Source organism: Pteropus vampyrus, unplaced genomic scaffold, assembly GCF_000151845.1.
Source record: "Pteropus vampyrus isolate Shadow unplaced genomic scaffold, Pvam_2.0 Scaffold814, whole genome shotgun sequence".
NCBI classification, from domain to species: Eukaryota; Metazoa; Chordata; class Mammalia; order Chiroptera; family Pteropodidae; genus Pteropus; species Pteropus vampyrus.
In genome coordinates this window covers 323,302-332,481 of record NW_011889595.1, presented here as the reverse complement: position 1 = coordinate 332,481, position 9,180 = coordinate 323,302, and the positions used below count along the sequence as shown (strand labels likewise).

At 33.2% G+C, this 9,180-nt stretch overlaps 1 pseudogene; it reads left to right on the top strand.

Moving 5' to 3' along the window:
• Positions 1 to 8,394: 8,394 nt before the first annotated feature.
• Positions 8,395 to 8,513, top strand: LOC111734128 (annotated as a pseudogene).
• The last annotated feature ends 667 nt before the right edge of the window (positions 8,514 to 9,180 follow it).

Below are 9,180 nucleotides of genomic sequence, written 5' to 3'. Positions count from 1 at the left end.
TTCCTGCAAGGAGACACTGCCCTAACTTGGGTGATCATATAATTAATTTATCATGAATACCAGAACATTTTTAACATTTAAAAAAAAGTTAAAAATAATTAAAACCATGCAGTTTTAAAGGAATACAACATCTATGGCATTCCTGGAAAAGGAATGTCTCAGAAGTTGTATCCTAAAGGAAACTGGAATAATTTTGTAGAAGCGACATGATGAAAGGTATATTTGTTGAATGACAAATTAGTTTTATTATGTTATTGAACTTATAAGGTAGTTCTATTCAAAAACTATTTTCAAAAATAAAATTGTTTCCCAAAATAAAAGTAGCATGCCCATATACATTGAAGTAAAATTTTTTAAAAACTTCTTTATAGTAATTATTTGAATGAAAAAAATAGCAAAAGAAGAATAATTATTCTTGATATATAGTAATATACTTTAGTAAGTTTCTTACTCAGGTATAATCTGTCTCTAATACCACATGATAGGTATTTTTTTCCTGAAGACTATATTCTTTTTCAATAGGGTCTTTTTATTTTGAATATTTCATAAAATTACCTGAAACTACTTTCAAATTGTCATTTTATAATTAACTTAAAATTGTTAGCATCTTTTTTTTTTGCCTTAGTTATATTCTAAACTTAAAAATTAAATATGTTAAGGTCTACATAATACCTAGTAAGCTCAGAGTAAAGAGGAAGAGAGTTTCAATTCCAATTTTCTTTTTATACATTAAAATGTATAAATATTTAAATATATTTTTATAAGTGCTGTTTTTTTGCCTCTTTTGAGCATTAATTTTGCATCTTTGACAAATATTTGTTAAAAGGCAAAAGTCAAAAAATTCTCTACATTATGATTCTTTTGAGTATTTCAACAAATATGGATGCTGCAAAAATATAAACCTTATAAATTTCATTTTATTCAAATTTATGCAATTAAAAATAAGAGGTCCATCAAACATTTCTTTCTGTAAGTCAAAATAGTCCAAAGTGCAATTATGGAATTTTAAAATTAAATCTTGTAAACCATTTAAACTCTCTCTCATAGATTATTTTGTTCATTTCCCACCTCGCTTTTATATGGCTTAATTTCAATATCTTCCTGTTTGCAAGCTTTACTTTTAATAATTACAATTTGCTAAAATGTAAAAAAAGCTGGTTTTGAGGTGCTCCATTCATTGTCAATTAATTCTTCAATTAAAGATTTCAAACTGATTGTGAACAAAATGCAACCAAAATTTATGGGACACATTTACAAAATATGTTTAATGCCATTATAGTACACTTATGTTGAGTTAGAAATATAATCTTGAAAGACTCTAATGTTTATAAAATCTAATTAATGTTGTCGCATACTACCATAATGAGTATTTTCTTGCTTCGACATCAATGTCACCATGAAAATATTTGTAAATTTTGACCACATGGCTTCTATTTCAGTTGGTAGAATAGCGCACAGCTTGTTTCATAATAATTATGAATCATGTACATAGCAAGCAATGCCAGTACATTATGCTTCATAACTTTAATTTAATAATTACATTGTTCTTTCCACAATCTGTACACCACCAAAATTTGTAAACATATTATGGCTGGAAAAACAAATAATAATTTAATCTTACTGTTGAACTCTATAACTGAATTTACAATAGTATTTGCAATAATTTCAGATGTTTCATTTTCAACAAAACAAAATCTTAAAACTGTTACTTTGATTCCATAAAAAATTAAATGAAAACCTTCAACTACTGTTAGAGTTATGGTGATTTATATTTCAATCATGTGATGACATTGATATGAAATTGGTATCATTTAATTGTTGGGCAAGTTCTTATGCTAAAGGAGTCAAAACATTATCAGCTATCACTTTACAGGTGGATATATATAAGGAAACTTGGAATTAATGCAGGGCAAAATTAAAACAGGAAAGGGCCATTTGCTCTAAATGAAAAGTCTTGCTTCAAAAGGGAGTGTGTAAATGAACCTTCTGAAGCTGCACTTGCTATATTGAATCCCAATCTTCTTAAATTAACTTTTAACCTTTGAAATAGACCCTGATGATTTTTCAGCAGATTTGTATCTCCTCATTTTCAAGTGGTCAGTGATATTGCTATGGGTCCCATAGTGGATAGTAAGAGTATACATTCTGTGCAAGTTTTACTTTTATGATTAACTCTTTTGAGAAATGGAAATTCTGTACTTAAGTTTTCATTAAACTCATACTTTTTTTTTTCATTGAGGTCATTGTTATTTAAAGGGTTTATTGTAAAATAAAAAAAAAATTGTCAAACAATAAAAGTCATGGATTTACATCGTTCAGTAACTAAAAGCATTCATAATGAGTTCTATGGCAGGACTGCTCATGTTTTATTTTATGTACATATTTTATATATGTCATTTTCCACTAACCTGGTGACTATGTATCTACAGAGAATGTCACCAGCTGATAGTCCCAGTGGTTGGCAGAGCAAGTAACATGGAATATTTCTCCAACCACCACCTGAGACCAGGAGTTATTTGTCCCTAGCAGCTCATGACTGAGTATATATTATTTTTATCAGTGAGGGCCATGAAAGGGAAGTACTAGCTACATTGCTTCTGGAAAGAGTTGAGAAAAGAAAAATGGGTAACTGTTATTGCAGATTTTTTTCAGATTTTACCATGTGTTTAAGTGAAAACTCAACATTGCGTAAGCATTTCATATACTATTCAAAGAGACCATGGCAGAAGGTATAAAGTGGCTATCAGTCCAACCAATCTGGCTCGTTTTAATTCAACTGCTAATAAAATCACTTCACTAAAACATGAACTATCTGGAATGAGTGCTACACCAAAAGGATGCTGAGAATATAAGTGTAAATTGGGATTCTTCTCAGTAAACTGGGGTATAAAATCAGCCTGGCCCTGATCCAATTTTTTTGGTTGGATTTGGCTCCATGACTGTCAGCTTCCTGAGTTGTCATTAAATAAAATTTCTCATGTCTTTATTTTTAAAATAAAACAATTCACTGACTTGTGAGTTCATTTAACTTCTGGAACAGGACATTTAGTAAAGCATTATTACAAATGTTATGCTTAGCCTCACAATCCGGAAAAAATCTAGGTTCCTGCCTAAGCCACAAGGCCTGTGTAAGGCCTCTCCCTCTCCCATATCACCTGAGCCTCATCTTATTCCACTCCTCTTACATCACCACTCTCTGCCATGCCTGCCTTCAGCTCTTCTCATAAGCCAAGTGTTATGTATCTTCAGAGCCGTTGGAGGCTGCTCCCTTGCTTGGAATGTTCTTCCTCCCACTCAACCAAGCTTGGCTCCAGCGCTTCCTGGGATGATCTCAACTTAGTCTTCACCTCCTTAGAGAGTTCCTCCCTGGCTGTCTACCTAGAGGAGGTCTCCCTTGTTTTTTTTTTTTCAATCTCAGCCCATATTTGTTTCTTTCACAGAGCTTATTGCTTTTTGTTGCGATTAGTTTATTTGTTGGCTTATTTATTTTATTGACAGTCTTTACCATGAGAATCTAAGACCTATGCCCTTTCATCTTTAGATTCCCCAGAGCTGAAAAGGGTGTCTGGCACCAAGCACTGAAGAAATATTTGTTAAATGAATGGAAAAATACATTAATATTGTGTTTAAGATGTAAAATACATATCAAAAGATTTAGATCAAATTTAATATATTTGAAAATGTTGATTATAATATCAAATTTCTAAAAATTAGTTTTATTTTCAAAATAATTTTTATTATATTCACTTTATATTCATTTTATTATATATTTATTATATATAGCCCCAAAGGCACCAGTCTGCTCACTCTGCACTTCCCAGACCCTCCAAGTCTTCAAGCAAAAGGGCAGGGTCAGAGCTACTCAAGTAGCTCTGTGGAAAAATATTTAGTGATATGAACAACTGTGCTATATTAAGTGACAAAAGCAGAAGATACTAGCATATGTGACACGTGATACCATATTTTTAACTTACAAAGGCAGAGAAATATTAATGCAGAGAAAAAGACTGGATGATAATATCAATATACCAAAATATTAACCCAAAATTTTAATGATCATTTTCTCTGGGTGGTAAGAATAAGAGGGATTCTTCCTTCCTTCCTTTCTCATTAATATTAATGAAGAAAAAGAAGTAGTATAGGGAACAATTATAATTAGTCAACAATTAATTTTCTTTTTTTAATTATTATTAAGTATTATTAAATATTAATTTTCTTTTTTTATTATTATTTATTATTATTGGCATGATCAACAAAGTGCAATAAATTTCAAGTCTACAATTCAACAATATGCTTTCATATATTGCATATATATTGCATTGCGTGTTCACCACCTATAGTTAGATTTCTTTCTGTCACTACATATTTGACCCATTTTAGCCCATCTACCTCCTCCGTCCCTCCCCACCCCACCACCGTCTGGTAACCACTAGTCTATTGTCCATGTCCATGAGTCTTTGTTTGTCCTCTTTGTTTTTTTTAGGTTTATATCACACATATAAGTGATATCATGTCGTTTTCAACTTTTCCTGCCTGGCTTATTTCACTTCGCATGATTATCTCAAGGTCCATCCATGTCTCAAATGGCAGTATTTCATCTCTTCTTATAGCTGAGTAATATTCCATTGTATATATGTACCATGTCTTCTTTATCCCATCTTCTATCATAGGACACTTCATTTGCTTCCATGTCCTGGCCTCCATGAGTAATGCTGCTATGAACATCCAGGTGCATATATCTTTTCAGATAAATGTTTTCAGGATTTTTGAGTAAATACCCAGAAGATGGATTGCTGGTAGTTCAATTCTTAGTTTTTTGAGCAAACTCCATACTGTTTTCCATAGTGATAATTTTCTTCACTTAAAAATATACATTAAAAATTGAAAAGTTAAAGAGGAGATATGAGTGAGAGAGCATAAATATCCCATCCACTCATATCTCCCTGACTTCCAATTTTCTTCCTCAGAGCCAACCTCTGTTAATACCTTTTCGTATTTAAAAACAATTTGTATGAACAAATATACATGTGTGTTTGTGTATATATGTATTTTCTTCTCATTTTTACATAAATGTTAGCATAATAAATAATTTTTCACATTTATCAACAATTTATCATGAAGATTTTTCCATATGTATACCTATATACACTATCTTCATAATTATTTTTGTTTTTTAAAATAAACGTTTATTTTTCATTTACAGTTGGCATATATCATTATTCTAGTTTCAGGTGTACAACATTGTGATTAGATATTTACATAGCTTACAAAGTGATCACCCCAATAAATCTAGTACCCATCTCACACCATACATAGTTATTGCAATACTATATTCCCTATGCTATACTTTACATCCCCATGACTGTTTTGTAACTACTAGTTTGTACTTCTGAATCCCTTCCCCTTTATCACCCATGCCCCCAAACTTCCTCTCATTTGGCAACCTTTAAAATGTTCTCTGTACTTATGAGTCTTTTTCTGTTTTGTTTGTACATTTATTTTTATTTTTATTTTTTGTAGTGAGTGTACCTCAACATACATTTATGTGCACCTGTGAGTATATTTGCGGGTTCATTTCCTAGAATGCAATTGCTGAGTCTAAGAGCATGGCATTTAAACTCTGGTGTTTTTTATCTTTCGAGGTTGCACCAGTTTGTATACCCACCTAAATATATGTGAGGGCCTCTTTTCCCACAAACTTACCATGCTTTTTTAACACTTATCGATCCATAGATAAAAATGGAGTCCTGTAGTTTTAATTTAATTGCTCTTATTATGAACTAATTATCATGTTCTAGCTGTAAATTTTAAAAGATATTTAGATTATTATTTTCAAATTCTCACAATAAGGGAGGGTATTACAAGAAAAAGGTTCTGTTGAGCCCGGATGAATGAATAACCAGGGTACAGATGACAGCTAGGTTAGAGATGGCAGACCCAAAGCACAAGTACTGCTCTTCCGCCTTCATGTCAATAATCCATTATGTTTTGTTTTGTTTCTAAGCATGGATGGATCCTCAGAATGTTTCTCAACACAGCTCTAGGGTGTCCCATCACAATTAGAATTGACATCTTTGCTTATACTATTTGCCATACTTGTTTCAAATAGCTTATAACTAAGTAAAATAAAGGGACAAAAACCTGAGCTATGGCATCTCGCATGACAACAAATATAAAAGAGAGAATTTCTCTTTCATGAATCTCTATATAAGACCCAGCCTGTGTTAATGGCTAGTTTGATGGACTTTTTTTTTTTTTTCCAGAGAATTATTAAATATATTGAGCTCCAGTAATGCACAACAGCAATCGATTTGTTAATACACCTTCAGGGGCTGCTTTCTTTTCTGGCTTTGCACTCCTCTTCTCTGAGTATTCCCTTCCCCCTCCAAATAAACTTTTTGCATCCAAATCCTTGTTTCAGATCTCTTCTGAGAACCCAAACTCAGATACAAACTTTATCTTATTTAACTTAAGAAATGCAAAGCTGGGGGCAGGGCTCTGCTGAAAAGCAAGGCCTGATACTGGCAGTTGGGGAAGCAAACACATACAGCACATAAAAGGGTCACCCTTCTCCATGGTCTCAAGCTCCTGCTTTTACACTCTTTCCTGTTTTATCTTTTCATCATTACCTTCGCAAATGTAACATCAAAGTAATTCCTTAAAGACATTAAAACTTTTAAGATGTGCAACTTTCGTTTTAAAAAATTTGTTTTTACAATGTGTGACTTTTGAAAACTCCATTCAGTGGCAGGTACTGGATCTCTTCCTCCTTGCACATACTTAATCCCCCTCCAAATAAAATAGCCACAACTCTCCCTGCTTTAAGTGAGTGGCTTTTCAGCTCCTCTGAGTGGTCTGCCATCTACCTTCTCTCAATTCTCAGGATATTGATGACCGGGGAAAGGCAAGCATCTGCTGACTGATAGGGACCCAAGAACAAAGCATGGAAAAGAAAATTTGGCTCCAGTAGAGTTTTCCTTCCTTCCTCCTTACACATCCAAAGAACTTTTGCTCTGAAAATCTTTCTATGGTTGAGCATAAGAGTTTATTGGGTAGATTTAATGGAGATGTCTCACCAGAGCCTCTCATACCTTCCCCACCGAATTCCATCTTAAACCTGCATTACACTTACCAGAGTAACTCCTTCAGACACAGTCAGTAGATATTATCATGTTTTATTACTTTTTTTTTTGCAGTGGTTAAATTTTATGACTTTTAGAATCTCCTATTCCCAAGAGCCTCAGAACATTGGATGTGTCTTAATATGGAGATATTAAGATTCTCTCACAGCCCTTTACCTACAAAGTACAGTGGAGGCAATATTTTAGGGAAAGTGCCTGAGACACTGAGAAATTGAACAATTTTCTTCAATTTCTTCTGTATAAAGTGATTCAAATATTTTGGAATGATAAACTTTTTGAAGGATAATCACACCACTATAATTTAGTGGATTTAAATTTAAACACACATTGTGTTTCCACGCACTTAGGCCTCTGTTATCCAATATTATCCCATGATGTCTCAGAAATATTACATACACACACACACACGTGCGCGTGTGCACACACACACACAATCTTAGTGGAAACAGAATCAAAGAATAACAAACATGACTATATGCTAAATGATTTGGAAATTGTCATTGTTATCGGTAGCCCAAGAAAAAAATAGCTAATAGCTATTACTCGAGTGCAGGAAATGGTGGTGTGTACTGAAGACTATAGATAGATCTTCAACAGATTCTTAAATTTTAACTTTTATGGAAAAGCCAAAGGAAAAAGACAGATAGAATCACTTTTACATCGAAAAGATGTCAAAGGGAGAAAAGTCAGTTGGTTAATCATTCAGAGTCTTCCAGAATATATAATTATCAGTAGAGCCCCAGGGTAAGCACATTGATGATCATAAGTATTTCTTGATGGTGTGTTAGCATTTTCAAAAACTCCATTAGTTATTTTCATGTTACTCAGGGGAAATCAGACACTGATGGAACTGACTTGTACCAACTAAATTCACAAGAGCCTGATTGATATATCCAATTACCAATTGACTAATTTGGAGTGGAAAAAATAGAGCTATTAAGAGATCCAAAATATTCATGTTCTCAGGTCAGTATTTTCTCTCACTTGTGGGAAAATATGCCCAGGAAGTCAAATTATTATTGAAAAGTTGCTTGGTAAAAAGTCAGACTAAAGAGATTTGGATCATCTTAATAAGAAGTGTCATTATAAAGAATCCATTGAAGATTAAATGATTTGGATAAAATGACTATGTCTTTTTCAGAGGCTTAGACTGTATATTCTCAGCAAAATTTTAAAACTTCTCTCCTTAATACATTTTGGCGATAATGCTCAAGTCCCCATAGAAAAACTCACGTCTAAATTATGTTTTAAAGTCTACGGCCATGCTATTCTGAACAAGCCCGATCCTGTCTGATCTCAGAAGCTAAGCAGGGTCGGGCCTGGTTAGTACTTGGATGGGAGACCACCTAGGAAGACCAGGTGCTATAGGCATAAAAAATAAATAAAAAAATAAGGGATTGTAAGCTGACAAGGTCCTTGCAATCTGTAAAGTCAACCAAGGGTTGCCTTGTCTAAAAAAAAATTATGTTCTAAAGGTCATTTGTTACTGACTCATTTACTAGAGCCAACTCTTTTGGTCTGAACTTGGTGTGGCTTGACTATAATTTTTTTTTATAGTAAAGTCTCCAAATTCTATCAGTACAATTAAGAGAGATTTCCTTCATAATATATTTTTTCTATTAGCTTTCACCTCTGTCTTTAAACACCGCTATCTACTTCCCCTGCCAATGACTTTTATCTTTATGTCATTCAGATCATTGTGCCAAAGACTGGGAGCTTTGGAAATGACGCAATACTGCACTCCAATGCAACTACAGTCTGTCTGTCCCATTTTGCTAGCAGTTATCACTTTAACACTTCGCTAGCAAATAAGTTGGGAACCGAAGGACGGGATTTCTGCCTCATGGATCCTCCAATTTTCTTGATTGTAAGAAGCAAGTTAAAGGCAAATATTAAACAAACTGAACTTCCCACATTTTCTATGGATAGAATTTGAGAGTTCAAAGCCATGATTGAATTTATTAACAATATTAGATTTATCAGGAACAAAATAGCATATTCCTTCTTCTAATCTTATATCCTTAGCATTTCTCACAGT